Below are 20,471 nucleotides of genomic sequence, written 5' to 3'. Positions count from 1 at the left end.
CCCGAGTGGAGCACATTTTGACCGTTTTTTTAAAAACATCATTGTACATTGAAATTTCTGTTTGCGTATGCTTTAGAAGCAAGAATTAAGAGGACTACATTCATTATTTCAGCTGAAAAATGCTTAGTTTATGATTTATAGTCAACATTAATGTAATGTCCCAAACAAGCGTTTTCAGCCCGAGTGGAGCACATTTTGACTGTTTTTTTAAAAACATCATTGTACATTGAAATTTCTGCTTGCGTATGCTTTAGAAGCAAGAATTAAGAGGACTACATTCATTATTTCAGCTGAAAAATGCTTAGTTTTTGATTTATAGTCAACATTAATGAAATGTCCCCAACAGCGTTTTCAGCCGAGTGGAGCACATTTTGACTGTTTTTTTAAAAACATCATTGTACATTGAAATTTCTGCTTGCGTATGCTTTAGAAGCAAGAATTAAGAGGACTACATTCATTATTTCAGCTGAAAAATGCTTAGTTTATGATTTATAGTCAACATTAATGAAATGTTCCAAACAAGCGTTTTCAGCCCGAGTGGAGCACATTTTGACCGTTTTTTAAAAACATCATTGTACATTGAAATTTCTGCTTGCGTATGCTTTAGAAGCAAGAATTAAGAGGACTACATTCATTATTTCAGCTGAAAAATGCTTAGTTTTTGATTTATAGTCAACATTAATGAAATGTCCCCAACAGCGTTTTCAGCCCGAGTGGAGCACATTTTGACTGTTTTTTTTAAAAACATCATTGTACATTGAAATTTCTGCTTGCGTATGCTTTAGAAGCAAGAATTAAGAGGACTACATTCATTATTTCAGCTGAAAAATGCTTAGTTTATGAATTATAGTCAACATTAATGAAATGTTCCAAACAAGCGTTTTCAGCCCGAGTGGAGCACATTTTGACTGTTTTTTTAAAAACATCATTGTACATTGAAATTTCTGCTTGCATATGCTTTAGAAGCAAGAATTAAGAGGACTACATTCATTATTTCAGCTGAAAAATGCTTAGTTTATGATTTATAGTCAACATTAATGAAATGTTCCAAACAAGCGTTTTCAGCCCGAGTGGAGCACATTTTGACCGTTTTTTTAAAAACATCATTGTACATTGAAATTTCTGCTTGCGTATGCTTTAGAAGCAAGAATTAAGAGGACTACATTCATTATTTCAGCTGAAAAATGCTTAGTTTTTGATTTATAGTCAACATTAATGAAATGTCCCCAACAGCGTTTTCAGCCCGAGTGGAGCACATTTTGACTGTTTTTTTTAAAAACATCATTGTACATTGAAATTTCTGCTTGCGTATGCTTTAGAAGCAAGAATTAAGAGGACTACATTCATTATTTCAGCTGAAAAATGCTTAGTTTTTGATTTATAGTCAACATTAATGAAATGTCCCCAACAAGCGTTTTCAGCCCGAGTGGAGCACATTTTGACTGTTTTTTTTAAAAACATCATTGTACAATGAAATTTCTGCTTGCGTATGCTTTAGAAGCAAGAATTAAGAGGACTACATTCATTATTTCAGCTGAAAAATGCTTAGTTTATGAATTATAGTCAACATTAATGAAATGTTCCAAACAAGCGTTTTCAGCCCGAGTGGAGCACATTTTGACCGTTTTTTTAAAAACATCATTGTACATTGAAATTTCTGTTTGCGTATGCTTTAGAAGCAAGAATTAAGAGGACTACATTCATTATTTCAGCTGAAAAATGCTTAGTTTATGATTTATAGTCAACATTAATGTAATGTCCCAAACAAGCGTTTTCAGCCCGAGTGGAGCACATTTTGACTGTTTTTTTAAAAACATCATTGTACATTGAAATTTCTGCTTGCGTATGCTTTAGAAGCAAGAATTAAGAGGACTACATTCATTATTTCAGCTGAAAAATGCTTAGTTTTTGATTTATAGTCAACATTAATGAAATGTCCCCAACAGCGTTTTCAGCCGAGTGGAGCACATTTTGACTGTTTTTTTAAAAACATCATTGTACATTGAAATTTCTGCTTGCGTATGCTTTAGAAGCAAGAATTAAGAGGACTACATTCATTATTTCAGCTGAAAAATGCTTAGTTTATGATTTATAGTCAACATTAATGAAATGTTCCAAACAAGCGTTTTCAGCCCGAGTGGAGCACATTTTGACCGTTTTTTAAAAACATCATTGTACATTGAAATTTCTGCTTGCGTATGCTTTAGAAGCAAGAATTAAGAGGACTACATTCATTATTTCAGCTGAAAAATGCTTAGTTTTTGATTTATAGTCAACATTAATGAAATGTCCCCAACAGCGTTTTCAGCCCGAGTGGAGCACATTTTGACTGTTTTTTTAAAAACATCATTGTACATTGAAATTTCTGCTTGCGTATGCTTTAGAAGCAAGAATTAAGAGGACTACATTCATTATTTCAGCTGAAAAATGCTTAGTTTATGATTTATAGTCAACATTAATGAAATGTTCCAAACAAGCGTTTTCAGCCCGAGTGGAGCACATTTTGACTGTTTTTTTAAAAACATCATTGTACATTGAAATATCTGCTTGCGTATGCTTTAGAAGCAAGAATTAAGAGGACTACATTCATTATTTCAGCTGAAAAATGCTTAGTTTTTGATTTATAGTCAACATTAATGAAATGTCCCCAACAGCGTTTTCAGCCCGAGTGGAGCACATTTTGACTGTTTTTTTAAAAACATCATTGTACATTGAAATTTCTGCTTGCGTATGCTTTAGAAGCAAGAATTAAGAGGACTACATTCATTTTTTCAGCTGAAAAATGCTTAGTTTTTGATTTATAGTCAACATTAATGAAATGTCCCCAACAGCGTTTTCAGCCCGAGTGGAGCACATTTTGACTGTTTTTTTTAAAAACATCATTGTACATTGAAATTTCTGCTTGCGTATGCTTTAGAAGCAAGAATTAAGAGGACTACATTCATTATTTAAGCTGAAAAATGCTGAGTTTATGAATTATAGTCAACATTAATGAAATGTTCCAAACAAGCGTTTTCAGCCCGAGTGGAGCACATTTTGACTGTTTTTTTAAAAACATCATTGTACATTGAAATTTCTGCTTGCATATGCTTTAGAAGCAAGAATTAAGAGGACTACATTCATTATTTCAGCTGAAAAATGCTTAGTTTATGATTTATAGTCAACATTAATGAAATGTTCCAAACAAGCGTTTTCAGCCCGAGTGGAGCACATTTTGACCGTTTTTTTAAAAACATCATTGTACATTGAAATTTCTGCTTGCGTATGCTTTAGAAGCAAGAATTAAGAGGACTACATTCATTATTTCAGCTGAAAAATGCTTAGTTTTTGATTTATAGTCAACATTAATGAAATGTCCCCAACAGCCTTTTCAGCCCGAGTGGAGCACATTTTGACTGTTTTTTTTAAAAACATCATTGTACATTGAAATTTCTGCTTGCGTATGCTTTAGAAGCAAGAATTAAGAGGACTACATTCATTATTTCAGCTGAAAAATGCTTAGTTTTTGATTTATAGTCAACATTAATGAAATGTCCCCAACAGCGTTTTCAGCCCGAGTGGAGCACATTTTGACTGTTTTTTTTAAAAACATCATTGTACATTGAAATTTCTGCTTGCGTATGCTTTAGAAGCAAGAATTAAGAGGACTACATTCATTATTTCAGCTGAAAAATGCTTAGTTTATGAATTATAGTCAACATTAATGAAATGTTCCAAACAAGCGTTTTCAGCCCGAGTGGAGCACATTTTGACTGTTTTTTTAAAAACATCATTGTACATTGAAATTTCTGCTTGCATATGCTTTAGAAGCAAGAATTAAGAGGACTACATTCATTATTTCAGCTGAAAAATGCTTAGTTTATGATTTATAGTCAACATTAATGAAATGTTCCAAACAAGCGTTTTCAGCCCGAGTGGAGCACATTTTGACCGTTTTTTTAAAAACATCATTGTACATTGAAATTTCTGCTTGCGTATGCTTTAGAAGCAAGAATTAAGAGGACTACATTCATTATTTCAGCTGAAAAATGCTTAGTTTTTGATTTATAGTCAACATTAATGAAATGTCCCCAACAGCGTTTTCAGCCCGAGTGGAGCACATTTTGACTGTTTTTTTTAAAAACATCATTGTACATTGAAATTTCTGCTTGCGTATGCTTTAGAAGCAAGAATTAAGAGGACTACATTCATTATTTCAGCTGAAAAATGCTTAGTTTTTGATTTATAGTCAACATTAATGAAATGTCCCCAACAGCGTTTTCAGCCCGAGTGGAGCACATTTTGACTGTTTTTTTTAAAAACATCATTGTACAATGAAATTTCTGCTTGCGTATGCTTTAGAAGCAAGAATTAAGAGGACTACATTCATTATTTCAGCTGAAAAATGCTTAGTTTATGAATTATAGTCAACATTAATGAAATGTTCCAAACAAGCGTTTTCAGCCCGAGTGGAGCACATTTTGACCGTTTTTTTAAAAACATCATTGTACATTGAAATTTCTGTTTGCGTATGCTTTAGAAGCAAGAATTAAGAGGACTACATTCATTATTTCAGCTGAAAAATGCTTAGTTTATGATTTATAGTCAACATTAATGTAATGTCCCAAACAAGCGTTTTCAGCCCGAGTGGAGCACATTTTGACTGTTTTTTTAAAAACATCATTGTACATTGAAATTTCTGCTTGCGTATGCTTTAGAAGCAAGAATTAAGAGGACTACATTCATTATTTCAGCTGAAAAATGCTTAGTTTTTGATTTATAGTCAACATTAATGAAATGTCCCCAACAGCGTTTTCAGCCGAGTGGAGCACATTTTGACTGTTTTTTTAAAAACATCATTGTACATTGAAATTTCTGCTTGCGTATGCTTTAGAAGCAAGAATTAAGAGGACTACATTCATTATTTCAGCTGAAAAATGCTTAGTTTATGATTTATAGTCAACATTAATGAAATGTTCCAAACAAGCGTTTTCAGCCCGAGTGGAGCACATTTTGACCGTTTTTTAAAAACATCATTGTACATTGAAATTTCTGCTTGCGTATGCTTTAGAAGCAAGAATTAAGAGGACTACATTCATTATTTCAGCTGAAAAATGCTTAGTTTATGATTTATAGTCAACATTAATGAAATGTCCCCAACAGCGTTTTCAGCCCGAGTGGAGCACATTTTGACTGTTTTTTTAAAAACATCATTGTACATTGAAATTTCTGCTTGCGTATGCTTTAGAAGCAAGAATTAAGAGGACTACATTCATTTTTTCAGCTGAAAAATGCTTAGTTTTTGATTTATAGTCAACATTAATGAAATGTCCCCAACAGCGTTTTCAGCCCGAGTGGAGCACATTTTGACTGTTTTTTTTAAAAACATCATTGTACATTGAAATTTCTGCTTGCGTATGCTTTAGAAGCAAGAATTAAGAGGACTACATTCATTATTTCAGCTGAAAAATGCTTAGTTTTTGATTTATAGTCAACATTAATGAAATGTCCCCAACAGCGTTTTCAGCCCGAGTGGAGCACATTTTGACTGTTTTTTTAAAAACATCATTGTACATTGAAATTTCTGCTTGCGTATGCTTTAGAAGCAAGAATTAAGAGGACTACATTCATTATTTCAGCTGAAAAATGCTTAGTTTATGATTTATAGTCAACATTAATGAAATGTCCCCAACAGCGTTTTCAGCCCGAGGGGAGCACATTTTGACTGTTTTTTTAAAAACATCATTGTACATTGAAATTTCTGCTTGCGTATGCTTTAGAAGCAAGAATTAAGAGGACTACATTCATTTTTTCAGCTGAAAAATGCTTAGTTTTTGATTTATAGTCAACATTAATGAAATGTCCCCAACAGCGTTTTCAGCCCGAGTGGAGCACATTTTGACTGTTTTTTTTAAAAACATCATTGTACATTGAAATTTCTGCTTGCGTATGCTTTAGAAGCAAGAATTAAGAGGACTACATTCATTATTTCAGCTGAAAAATGCTTAGTTTTTGATTTATAGTCAACATTAATGAAATGTCCCCAACAGCGTTTTCAGCCCGAGTGGAGCACATTTTGACTGTTTTTTTAAAAACATCATTGTACATTGAAATTTCTGCTTGCGTATGCTTTAGAAGCAAGAATTAAGAGGACTACATTCATTATTTCAGCTGAAAAATGCTTAGTTTATGATTTATAGTCAACATTAATGTAATGTCCCAAACAAGCGTTTTCAGCCCGAGTGGAGCACATTTTGACTGTTTTTTTAAAAACATCATTGTACATTGAAATTTCTGCTTGCATATGCTTTAGAAGCAAGAATTAAGAGGACTACATTCATTATTTCAGCTGAAAAATGCTTAGTTTATGATTTATAGTCAACATTAATGAAATGTTCCAAACAAGCGTTTTCAGCCCGAGTGGAGCACATTTTGACCGTTTTTTTAAAAACATCATTGTACATTGAAATTTCTGTTTGCGTATGCTTTAGAAGCAAGAATTAAGAGGACTACATTCATTATTTCAGCTGAAAAATGCTTAGTTTATGATTTATAGTCAACATTAATGTAATGTCCCAAACAAGCGTTTTCAGCCCGAGTGGAGCACATTTTGACTGTTTTTTTAAAAACATCATTGTACATTGAAATTTCTGCTTGCGTATGCTTTAGAAGCAAGAATTAAGAGGACTACATTCATTATTTCAGCTGAAAAATGCTTAGTTTTTGATTTATAGTCAACATTAATGAAATGTCCCCAACAGCGTTTTCAGCCCGAGTGGAGCACATTTTGACTGTTTTTTTAAAAACATCATTGTACATTGAAATTTCTGCTTGCGTATGCTTTAGAAGCAAGAATTAAGAGGACTACATTCATTATTTCAGCTGAAAAATGCTTAGTTTTTGATTTATAGTCAACATTAATGAAATGTCCCCAACAGCGTTTTCAGCCCGAGTGGAGCACATTTTGACTGTTTTTTTAAAAACATCATTGTACATTGAAATTTCTGCTTGCGTATGCTTTAGAAGCAAGAATTAAGAGGACTACATTCATTTTTTCAGCTGAAAAATGCTTAGTTTATGATTTATAGTCAACATTAATGAAATGTTCCAAACAAGCGTTTTCAGCCCGAGTGGAGCACATTTTGACTGTTTTTTTAAAAACATCATTGTACATTGAAATTTCTGCTTGCATATGCTTTAGAAGCAAGAATTAAGAGGACTACATTCATTATTTCAGCTGAAAAATGCTTAGTTTATGATTTATAGTCAACATTAATGTAATGTCCCCAACAAGCGTTTTCAGCCCGAGTGGAGCACATTTTGACTGTTTTTTTAAAAACATCATTGTACATTGAAATTTCTGCTTGCGTATGCTTTAGAAGCAAGAATTAAGAGGACTACATTCATTATTTCAGCTGAAAAATGCTTAGTTTATGATTTATAGTCAACATTAATGAAATGTCCCCAACAGCGTTTTCAGCCCGAGTGGAGCACATTTTGACTGTTTTTTTAAAAACATCATTGTACATTGAAATTTCTGCTTGCGTATGCTTTAGAAGCAAGAATTAAGAGGACTACATTCATTATTTCAGCTGAAAAATGCTTAGTTTATGATTTATAGTCAACATTAATGAAATGTTCCAAACAAGCGTTTTCAGCCCGAGTGGAGCACATTTTGACCGTTTTTTTAAAAACATCATTGTACATTGAAATTTCTGTTTGCGTATGCTTTAGAAGCAAGAATTAAGAGGACTACATTCATTATTTCAGCTGAAAAATGCTTAGTTTATGATTTATAGTCACCATTAATGTAATGTCCCAAACAAGCGTTTTCAGCCCGAGTGGAGCACATTTTGACTGTTTTTTTAAAAACATCATTGTACATTGAAATTTCTGCTTGCGTATGCTTTAGAAGCAAGAATTAAGAGGACTACATTCATTATTTCAGCTGAAAAATGCTTAGTTTATGATTTATAGTCAACATTAATGAAATGTCCCCAACAGCGTTTTCAGCCCGAGTGGAGCACATTTTGACCGTTTTTTTAAAAACATCATTGTACATTGAAATTTCTGCTTGCGTATGCTTTAGAAGCAAGAATTAAGAGGACTACATTCATTATTTCAGCTGAAAAATGCTTAGTTTTTGATTTATAGTCAACATTAATGAAATGTCCCCAACAGCGTTTTCAGCCCGAGTGGAGCACATTTTGACTGTTTTTTTAAAAACATCATTGTACATTGAAATTTCTGCTTGCGTATGCTTTAGAAGCAAGAATTAAGAGGACTACATTCATTATTTCAGCTGAAAAATGCTTAGTTTATGATTTATAGTCAACATTAATGAAATGTCCCCAACAGCGTTTTCAGCCCGAGGGGAGCACATTTTGACTGTTTTTTTAAAAACATCATTGTACATTGAAATTTCTGCTTGCGTATGCTTTAGAAGCAAGAATTAAGAGGACTACATTCATTTTTTCAGCTGAAAAATGCTTAGTTTTTGATTTATAGTCAACATTAATGAAATGTCCCCAACAGCGTTTTCAGCCCGAGTGGAGCACATTTTGACTGTTTTTTTTAAAAACATCATTGTACATTGAAATTTCTGCTTGCGTATGCTTTAGAAGCAAGAATTAAGAGGACTACATTCATTATTTCAGCTGAAAAATGCTTAGTTTTTGATTTATAGTCAACATTAATGAAATGTCCCCAACAGCGTTTTCAGCCCGAGTGGAGCACATTTTGACTGTTTTTTTAAAAACATCATTGTACATTGAAATTTCTGCTTGCGTATGCTTTAGAAGCAAGAATTAAGAGGACTACATTCATTATTTCAGCTGAAAAATGCTTAGTTTATGATTTATAGTCAACATTAATGAAATGTCCCCAACAGCGTTTTCAGCCCGAGGGGAGCACATTTTGACTGTTTTTTTAAAAACATCATTGTACATTGAAATTTCTGCTTGCGTATGCTTTAGAAGCAAGAATTAAGAGGACTACATTCATTTTTTCAGCTGAAAAATGCTTAGTTTTTGATTTATAGTCAACATTAATGAAATGTCCCCAACAGCGTTTTCAGCCCGAGTGGAGCACATTTTGACTGTTTTTTTTAAAAACATCATTGTACATTGAAATTTCTGCTTGCGTATGCTTTAGAAGCAAGAATTAAGAGGACTACATTCATTATTTCAGCTGAAAAATGCTTAGTTTTTGATTTATAGTCAACATTAATGAAATGTCCCCAACAGCGTTTTCAGCCCGAGTGGAGCACATTTTGACTGTTTTTTTAAAAACATCATTGTACATTGAAATTTCTGCTTGCGTATGCTTTAGAATTAAGAATTAAGAGGACTACATTCATTATTTCAGCTGAAAAATGCTTAGTTTTTGATTTATAGTCAACATTAATGAAATGTCCCCAACAGCGTTTTCAGCCCGAGTGGAGCACATTTTGACTGTTTTTTTAAAAACATCATTGTACATTGAAATTTCTGCTTGCGTATGCTTTAGAATTAAGAATTAAGAGGACTACATTCATTATTTCAGCTGAAAAATGCTTAGTTTTTGATTTATAGTCAACATTAATGAAATGTCCCCAACAGCGTTTTCAGCCCGAGTGGAGCACATTTTGACTGTTTTTTTAAAAACATCATTGTACATTGAAATTTCTGTTTGCGTATGCTTTAGAAGCAAGAATTAAGAGGACTACATTCATTATTTCAGCTGAAAAATGCTTAGTTTATGATTTATAGTCAACATTAATGTAATGTCCCAAACAAGCGTTTTCAGCCCGAGTGGAGCACATTTTGACTGTTTTTTTAAAAACATCATTGTACATTGAAATTTCTGCTTGCATATGCTTTAGAAGCAAGAATTAAGAGGACTACATTCATTATTTCAGCTGAAAAATGCTTAGTTTATGATTTATAGTCAACATTAATGAAATGTTCCAAACAAGCGTTTTCAGCCCGAGTGGAGCACATTTTGACCGTTTTTTTAAAAACATCATTGTACATTGAAATTTCTGTTTGCGTATGCTTTAGAAGCAAGAATTAAGAGGACTACATTCATTATTTCAGCTGAAAAATGCTTAGTTTATGATTTATAGTCAACATTAATGTAATGTCCCAAACAAGCGTTTTCAGCCCGAGTGGAGCACATTTTGACTGTTTTTTTAAAAACATCATTGTACATTGAAATTTCTGCTTGCGTATGCTTTAGAAGCAAGAATTAAGAGGACTACATTCATTATTTCAGCTGAAAAATGCTTAGTTTTTGATTTATAGTCAACATTAATGAAATGTCCCCAACAGCGTTTTCAGCCCGAGTGGAGCACATTTTGACTGTTTTTTTAAAAACATCATTGTACATTGAAATTTCTGCTTGCGTATGCTTTAGAAGCAAGAATTAAGAGGACTACATTCATTATTTCAGCTGAAAAATGCTTAGTTTTTGATTTATAGTCAACATTAATGAAATGTCCCCAACAGCGTTTTCAGCCCGAGTGGAGCACATTTTGACTGTTTTTTTAAAAACATCATTGTACATTGAAATTTCTGCTTGCGTATGCTTTAGAAGCAAGAATTAAGAGGACTACATTCATTTTTTCAGCTGAAAAATGCTTAGTTTATGATTTATAGTCAACATTAATGAAATGTTCCAAACAAGCGTTTTCAGCCCGAGTGGAGCACATTTTGACCGTTTTTTTAAAAACATCATTGTACATTGAAATTTCTGTTTGCGTATGCTTTAGAAGCAAGAATTAAGAGGACTACATTCATTATTTCAGCTGAAAAATGCTTAGTTTATGATTTATAGTCAACATTAATGTAATGTCCCAAACAAGCGTTTTCAGCCCGAGTGGAGCACATTTTGACTGTTTTTTTAAAAACATCATTGTACATTGAAATTTCTGCTTGCGTATGCTTTAGAAGCAAGAATTAAGAGGACTACATTCATTATTTCAGCTGAAAAATGCTTAGTTTTTGATTTATAGTCAACATTAATGAAATGTCCCCAACAGCGTTTTCAGCCCGAGTGGAGCACATTTTGACTGTTTTTTTAAAAACATCATTGTACATTGAAATTTCTGCTTGCGTATGCTTTAGAAGCAAGAATTAAGAGGACTACATTCATTATTTCAGCTGAAAAATGCTTAGTTTTTGATTTATAGTCAACATTAATGAAATGTCCCCAACAGCGTTTTCAGCCCGAGTGGAGCACATTTTGACTGTTTTTTTAAAAACATCATTGTACATTGAAATTTCTGCTTGCGTATGCTTTAGAAGCAAGAATTAAGAGGACTACATTCATTATTTCAGCTGAAAAATGCTTAGTTTATGATTTATAGTCAACATTAATGAAATGTCCCCAACAGCGTTTTCAGCCCGAGTGGAGCACATTTTGACTGTTTTTTTAAAAACATCATTGTACATTGAAATTTCTGCTTGCGTATGCTTTAGAAGCAAGAATTAAGAGGACTACATTCATTATTTCAGCTGAAAAATGCTTAGTTTTTGATTTATAGTCAACATTAATGAAATGTCCCCAACAGCGTTTTCAGCCCGAGTGGAGCACATTTTGACTGTTTTTTTAAAAACATCATTGTACATTGAAATTTCTGCTTGCGTATGCTTTAGAAGCAAGAATTAAGAGGACTACATTCATTTTTTCAGCTGAAAAATGCTTAGTTTTTGATTTATAGTCAACATTAATGAAATGTCCCCAACAGCGTTTTCAGCCCGAGTGGAGCACATTTTGACTGTTTTTTTTAAAACATCATTGTACATTGAAATTTCTGCTTGCGTATGCTTTAGAAGCAAGAATTAAGAGGACTACATTCATTATTTCAGCTGAAAAATGCTTAGTTTATGAATTATAGTCAACATTAATGAAATGTTCCAAACAAGCGTTTTCAGCCCGAGTGGAGCACATTTTGACTGTTTTTTTAAAAACATCATTGTACATTGAAATTTCTGCTTGCATATGCTTTAGAAGCAAGAATTAAGAGGACTACATTCATTATTTCAGCTGAAAAATGCTTAGTTTATGATTTATAGTCAACATTAATGAAATGTTCCAAACAAGCGTTTTCAGCCCGAGTGGAGCACATTTTGACCGTTTTTTTAAAAACATCATTGTACATTGAAATTTCTGTATGCGTATGCTTTAGAAGCAAGAATTAAGAGGACTACATTCATTATTTCATCTGGAAAATGCTTAGTTTATGATTTATAGTCAACATTAATGTAATGTCCCAAACAAGCGTTTTCAGCCCGAGTGGAGCACATTTTGACTGTTTTTTTAAAAACATCATTGTACATTGAAATTTCTGCTTGCGTATGCTTTAGAAGCAAGAATTAAGAGGACTACATTCATTATTTCAGCTGAAAAATGCTTAGTTTATGATTTATAGTCAACATTAATGAAATGTTCCAAACAAGCGTTTTCAGCCCGAGTGGAGCACATTTTGACTGTTTTTTTAAAAACATCATTGTACATTGAAATTTCTGCTTGCGTATGCTTTAGAAGCAAGAATTAAGAGGACTACATTCATTATTTCAGCTGAAAAATGCTTAGTTTATGATTTATAGTCAACATTAATGAAATGTCCCCAACAGCGTTTTCAGCCCGAGTGGAGCACATTTTGACTGTTTTTTTAAAAACATCATTGTACATTGAAATTTCTGCTTGCGTATGCTTTAGAAGCAAGAATTAAGAGGACTACATTCATTTTTTCAGCTGAAAAATGCTTAGTTTTTGATTTATAGTCAACATTAATGAAATGTCCCCAACAGCGTTTTCAGCCCGAGTGGAGCACATTTTGACTGTTTTTTTTAAAACATCATTGTACATTGAAATTTCTGCTTGCGTATGCTTTAGAAGCAAGAATTAAGAGGACTACATTCATTATTTCAGCTGAAAAATGCTTAGTTTATGAATTATAGTCAACATTAATGAAATGTTCCAAACAAGCGTTTTCAGCCCGAGTGGAGCACATTTTGACTGTTTTTTTAAAAACATCATTGTACATTGAAATTTCTGCTTGCATATGCTTTAGAAGCAAGAATTAAGAGGACTACATTCATTATTTCAGCTGAAAAATGCTTAGTTTATGATTTATAGTCAACATTAATGTAATGTCCCCAACAAGCGTTTTCAGCCCGAGTGGAGCACATTTTGACTGTTTTTTTAAAAACATCATTGTACATTGAAATTTCTGCTTGCGTATGCTTTAGAAGCAAGAATTAAGAGGACTACATTCATTATTTCAGCTGAAAAATGCTTAGTTTATGATTTATAGTCAACATTAATGAAATGTCCCCAACAGCGTTTTCAGCCCGAGTGGAGCACATTTTGACTGTTTTTTTAAAAACATCATTGTACATTGAAATTTCTGCTTGCGTATGCTTTAGAAGCAAGAATTAAGAGGACTACATTCATTATTTCAGCTGAAAAATGCTTAGTTTATGATTTATAGTCAACATTAATGAAATGTTCCAAACAAGCGTTTTCAGCCCGAGTGGAGCACATTTTGACCGTTTTTTTAAAAACATCATTGTACATTGAAATTTCTGTTTGCGTATGCTTTAGAAGCAAGAATTAAGAGGACTACATTCATTATTTCAGCTGAAAAATGCTTAGTTTATGATTTATAGTCACCATTAATGTAATGTCCCAAACAAGCGTTTTCAGCCCGAGTGGAGCACATTTTGACTGTTTTTTTAAAAACATCATTGTACATTGAAATTTCTGCTTGCGTATGCTTTAGAAGCAAGAATTAAGAGGACTACATTCATTATTTCAGCTGAAAAATGCTTAGTTTATGATTTATAGTCAACATTAATGAAATGTCCCCAACAGCGTTTTCAGCCCGAGTGGAGCACATTTTGACTGTTTTTTTAAAAACATCATTGTACATTGAAATTTCTGCTTGCGTATGCTTTAGAAGCAAGAATTAATAGGACTACATTCATTATTTCAGCTGAAAAATGCTTAGTTTATGATTTATAGTCAACATTAATGAAATGTTCCAAACAAGCGTTTTCAGCCCGAGTGGAGCACATTTTGACTGTTTTTTTAAAAACATCATTGTACATTGAAATTTCTGCTTGCGTATGCTTTAGAAGCAAGAATTAAGAGGACTACATTCATTATTTCAGCTGAAAAATGCTTAGTTTTTGATTTATAGTCAACATTAATGAAATGTCCCCAACAGCGTTTTCAGCCCGAGTGGAGCACATTTTGACTGTTCTTAAAAACATCATTGTACATTGAAATTTCTGCTTGCGTATGCTTTAGAAGCAAGAATTAAGAGGACTACATTCATTTTTTCAGCTGAAAAATGCTTAGTTTATGATTTATAGTCAACATTAATGAAATGTTCCAAACAAGCGTTTTCAGCCCGAGTGGAGCACATTTTGACCGTTTTTTTAAAAACATCATTGTACATTGAAATTTCTGTTTGCGTATGCTTTAGAAGCAAGAATTAAGAGGACTACATTCATTATTTCAGCTGAAAAATGCTTAGTTTATGATTTATAGTCAACATTAATGTAATGTCCCAAACAAGCGTTTTCAGCCCGAGTGGAGCACATTTTGACTGTTTTTTTAAAAACATCATTGTACATTGAAATTTCTGCTTGCGTATGCTTTAGAAGCAAGAATTAAGAGGACTACATTCATTATTTCAGCTGAAAAATGCTTAGTTTTTGATTTATAGTCAACATTAATGAAATGTCCCCAACAGCGTTTTCAGCCCGAGTGGAGCACATTTTGACTGTTTTTTTAAAAACATCATTGTACATTGAAATTTCTGCTTGCGTATGCTTTAGAAGCAAGAATTAAGAGGACTACATTCATTTTTTCAGCTGAAAAATGCTTAGTTTTTGATTTATAGTCAACATTAATGAAATGTCCCCAACAGCGTTTTCAGCCCGAGTGGAGCACATTTTGACTGTTTTTTTTAAAACATCATTGTACATTGAAATTTCTGCTTGCGTATGCTTTAGAAGCAAGAATTAAGAGGACTACATTCATTATTTCAGCTGAAAAATGCTTAGTTTATGAATTATAGTCAACATTAATGAAATGTTCCAAACAAGCGTTTTCAGCCCGAGTGGAGCACATTTTGACTGTTTTTTTAAAAACATCATTGTACATTGAAATTTCTGCTTGCATATGCTTTAGAAGCAAGAATTAAGAGGACTACATTCATTATTTCAGCTGAAAAATGCTTAGTTTATGATTTATAGTCAACATTAATGAAATGTTCCAAACAAGCGTTTTCAGCCCGAGTGGAGCACATTTTGACCGTTTTTTTAAAAACATCATTGTACATTGAAATTTCTGTATGCGTATGCTTTAGAAGCAAGAATTAAGAGGACTACATTCATTATTTCATCTGGAAAATGCTTAGTTTATGATTTATAGTCAACATTAATGTAATGTCCCAAACAAGCGTTTTCAGCCCGAGTGGAGCACATTTTGACTGTTTTTTTAAAAACATCATTGTACATTGAAATTTCTGCTTGCGTATGCTTTAGAAGCAAGAATTAAGAGGACTACATTCATTATTTCAGCTGAAAAATGCTTAGTTTATGATTTATAGTCAACATTAATGAAATGTTCCAAACAAGCGTTTTCAGCCCGAGTGGAGCACATTTTGACTGTTTTTTTAAAAACATCATTGTACATTGAAATTTCTGCTTGCGTATGCTTTAGAAGCAAGAATTAAGAGGACTACATTCATTATTTCAGCTGAAAAATGCTTAGTTTATGATTTATAGTCAACATTAATGAAATGTCCCCAACAGCGTTTTCAGCCCGAGTGGAGCACATTTTGACTGTTTTTTTAAAAACATCATTGTACATTGAAATTTCTGCTTGCGTATGCTTTAGAAGCAAGAATTAAGAGGACTACATTCATTTTTTCAGCTGAAAAATGCTTAGTTTTTGATTTATAGTCAACATTAATGAAATGTCCCCAACAGCGTTTTCAGCCCGAGTGGAGCACATTTTGACTGTTTTTTTTAAAACATCATTGTACATTGAAATTTCTGCTTGCGTATGCTTTAGAAGCAAGAATTAAGAGGACTACATTCATTATTTCAGCTGAAAAATGCTTAGTTTATGAATTATAGTCAACATTAATGAAATGTTCCAAACAAGCGTTTTCAGCCCGAGTGGAGCACATTTTGACTGTTTTTTTAAAAACATCATTGTACATTGAAATTTCTGCTTGCATATGCTTTAGAAGCAAGAATTAAGAGGACTACATTCATTATTTCAGCTGAAAAATGCTTAGTTTATGATTTATAGTCAACATTAATGTAATGTCCCCAACAAGCGTTTTCAGCCCGAGTGGAGCACATTTTGACTGTTTTTTTAAAAACATCATTGTACATTGAAATTTCTGCTTGCGTATGCTTTAGAAGCAAGAATTAAGAGGACTACATTCATTATTTCAGCTGAAAAATGCTTAGTTTATGATTTATAGTCAACATTAATGAAATGTCCCCAACAGCGTTTTCAGCCCGAGTGGAGCACATTTTGACTGTTTTTTTAAAAACATCATTGTACATTGAAATTTCTGCTTGCGTATGCTTTAGAAGCAAGAATTAAGAGGACTACATTCATTATTTCAGCTGAAAAATGCTTAGTTTATGATTTATAGTCAACATTAATGAAATGTTCCAAACAAGCGTTTTCAGCCCGAGTGGAGCACATTTTGACCGTTTTTTTAAAAACATCATTGTACATTGAAATTTCTGTTTGCGTATGCTTTAGAAGCAAGAATTAAGAGGACTACATTCATTATTTCAGCTGAAAAATGCTTAGTTTATGATTTATAGTCACCATTAATGTAATGTCCCAAACAAGCGTTTTCAGCCCGAGTGGAGCACATTTTGACTGTTTTTTTAAAAACATCATTGTACATTGAAATTTCTGCTTGCGTATGCTTTAGAAGCAAGAATTAAGAGGACTACATTCATTATTTCAGCTGAAAAATGCTTAGTTTATGATTTATAGTCAACATTAATGAAATGTCCCCAACAGCGTTTTCAGCCCGAGTGGAGCACATTTTGACTGTTTTTTTAAAAACATCATTGTACATTGAAATTTCTGCTTGCGTATGCTTTAGAAGCAAGAATTAATAGGACTACATTCATTATTTCAGCTGAAAAATGCTTAGTTTATGATTTATAGTCAACATTAATGAAATGTTCCAAACAAGCGTTTTCAGCCCGAGTGGAGCACATTTTGACTGTTTTTTTAAAAACATCATTGTACATTGAAATTTCTGCTTGCGTATGCTTTAGAAGCAAGAATTAAGAGGACTACATTCATTATTTCAGCTGAAAAATGCTTAGTTTTTGATTTATAGTCAACATTAATGAAATGTCCCCAACAGCGTTTTCAGCCCGAGTGGAGCACATTTTGACTGTTCTTAAAAACATCATTGTACATTGAAATTTCTGCTTGCGTATGCTTTAGAAGCAAGAATTAAGAGGACTACATTCATTTTTTCAGCTGAAAAATGCTTAGTTTATGATTTATAGTCAACATTAATGAAATGTTCCAAACAAGCGTTTTCAGCCCGAGTGGAGCACATTTTGACCGTTTTTTTAAAAACATCATTGTACATTGAAATTTCTGTTTGCGTATGCTTTAGAAGCAAGAATTAAGAGGACTACATTCATTATTTCAGCTGAAAAATGCTTAGTTTATGATTTATAGTCAACATTAATGTAATGTCCCAAACAAGCGTTTTCAGCCCGAGTGGAGCACATTTTGACTGTTTTTTTAAAAACATCATTGTACATTGAAATTTCTGCTTGCGTATGCTTTAGAAGCAAGAATTAAGAGGACTACATTCATTATTTCAGCTGAAAAATGCTTAGTTTTTGATTTATAGTCAACATTAATGAAATGTCCCCAACAGCGTTTTCAGCCCGAGTGGAGCACATTTTGACTGTTTTTTTAAAAACATCATTGTACATTGAAATTTCTGCTTGCGTATGCTTTAGAAGCAAGAATTAAGAGGACTACATTCATTATTTCAGCTGAAAAATGCTTAGTTTTTGATTTATAGTCAACATTAATGAAATGTCCCCAACAGCGTTTTCAGCCCGAGTGGAGCACATTTTGACTGTTTTTTTAAAAACATCATTGTACATTGAAATTTCTGCTTGCGTATGCTTTAGAAGCAAGAATTAAGAGGACTACATTCATTATTTCAGCTGAAAAATGCTTAGTTTATGATTTATAGTCAACATTAATGAAATGTCCCCAACAGCGTTTTCAGCCCGAGTGGAGCACATTTTGACTGTTTTTTTAAAAACATCATTGTACATTGAAATTTCTGCTTGCGTATGCTTTAGAAGCAAGAATTAAGAGGACTACATTCATTATTTCAGCTGAAAAATGCTTAGTTTTTGATTTATAGTCAACATTAATGAAATGTCCCCAACAGCGTTTTCAGCCCGAGTGGAGCACATTTTGACTGTTTTTTTAAAAACATCATTGTACATTGAAATTTCTGCTTGCGTATGCTTTAGAAGCAAGAATTAAGAGGACTACATTCATTATTTCAGCTGAAAAATGCTTAGTTTTTGATTTATAGTCAACATTAATGAAATGTCCCCAACAGCGTTTTCAGCCCGAGTGGAGCACATTTTGACTGTTTTTTTAAAAACATCATTGTACATTGAAATTTCTGCTTGCGTATGCTTTAGAAGCAAGAATTAAGAGGACTACATTCATTATTTCAGCTGAAAAATGCTTAGTTTTTGATTTATAGTCAACATTAATGAAATGTCCCCAACAGCGTTTTCAGCCCGAGTGGAGCACATTTTGACTGTTTTTTTAAAAACATCATTGTACATTGAAATTTCTGCTTGCGTATGCTTTAGAATTAAGAATTAAGAGGACTACATTCATTATTTCAGCTGAAAAATGCTTAGTTTTTGATTTATAGTCAACATTAATGAAATGTCCCCAACAGCGTTTTCAGCCCGAGTGGAGCACATTTTGACTGTTTTTTTAAAAACATCATTGTACATTGAAATTTCTGTTTGCGTATGCTTTAGAAGCAAGAATTAAGAGGACTACATTCATTATTTCAGCTGAAAAATGCTTAGTTTATGATTTATAGTCAACATTAATGTAATGTCCCAAACAAGCGTTTTCAGCCCGAGTGGAGCACATTTTGACTGTTTTTTTAAAAACATCATTGTACATTGAAATTTCTGCTTGCATATGCTTTAGAAGCAAGAATTAAGAGGACTACATTCATTATTTCAGCTGAAAAATGCTTAGTTTATGATTTATAGTCAACATTAATGAAATGTTCCAAACAAGCGTTTTCAGCCCGAGTGGAGCACATTTTGACCGTTTTTTTAAAAACATCATTGTACATTGAAATTTCTGTTTGCGTATGCTTTAGAAGCAAGAATTAAGAGGACTACATTCATTATTTCAGCTGAAAAATGCTTAGTTTATGATTTATAGTCAACATTAATGTAATGTCCCAAACAAGCGTTTTCAGCCCGAGTGGAGCACATTTTGACTGTTTTTTTAAAAACATCATTGTACATTGAAATTTCTGCTTGCGTATGCTTTAGAAGCAAGAATTAAGAGGACTACATTCATTATTTCAGCTGAAAAATGCTTAGTTTTTGATTTATAGTCAACATTAATGAAATGTCCCCAACAGCGTTTTCAGCCCGAGTGGAGCACATTTTGACTGTTTTTTTAAAAACATCATTGTACATTGAAATTTCTGCTTGCGTATGCTTTAGAAGCAAGAATTAAGAGGACTACATTCATTATTTCAGCTGAAAAATGCTTAGTTTTTGATTTATAGTCAACATTAATGAAATGTCCCCAACAGCGTTTTCAGCCCGAGTGGAGCACATTTTGACTGTTTTTTTAAAAACATCATTGTACATTGAAATTTCTGCTTGCGTATGCTTTAGAAGCAAGAATTAAGAGGACTACATTCATTTTTTCAGCTGAAAAATGCTTAGTTTATGATTTATAGTCAACATTAATGAAATGTTCCAAACAAGCGTTTTCAGCCCGAGTGGAGCACATTTTGACCGTTTTTTTAAAAACATCATTGTACATTGAAATTTCTGTTTGCGTATGCTTTAGAAGCAAGAATTAAGAGGACTACATTCATTATTTCAGCTGAAAAATGCTTAGTTTATGATTTATAGTCAACATTAATGTAATGTCCCAAACAAGCGTTTTCAGCCCGAGTGGAGCACATTTTGACTGTTTTTTTAAAAACATCATTGTACATTGAAATTTCTGCTTGCGTATGCTTTAGAAGCAAGAATTAAGAGGACTACATTCATTATTTCAGCTGAAAAATGCTTAGTTTTTGATTTATAGTCAACATTAATGAAATGTCCCCAACAGCGTTTTCAGCCCGAGTGGAGCACATTTTGACTGTTTTTTTAAAAACATCATTGTACATTGAAATTTCT

The sequence above is a fragment of the Hippichthys cyanospilos genome, chromosome 13 (assembly GCF_059441005.1).
Source record: "Hippichthys cyanospilos isolate Australia breed blue-spotted pipefish chromosome 13, RoL_Hcya_1.0, whole genome shotgun sequence".
NCBI lineage: Eukaryota > Metazoa > Chordata > Actinopteri > Syngnathiformes > Syngnathidae > Hippichthys > Hippichthys cyanospilos.
This window is presented reverse-complemented; position numbering follows the sequence as displayed.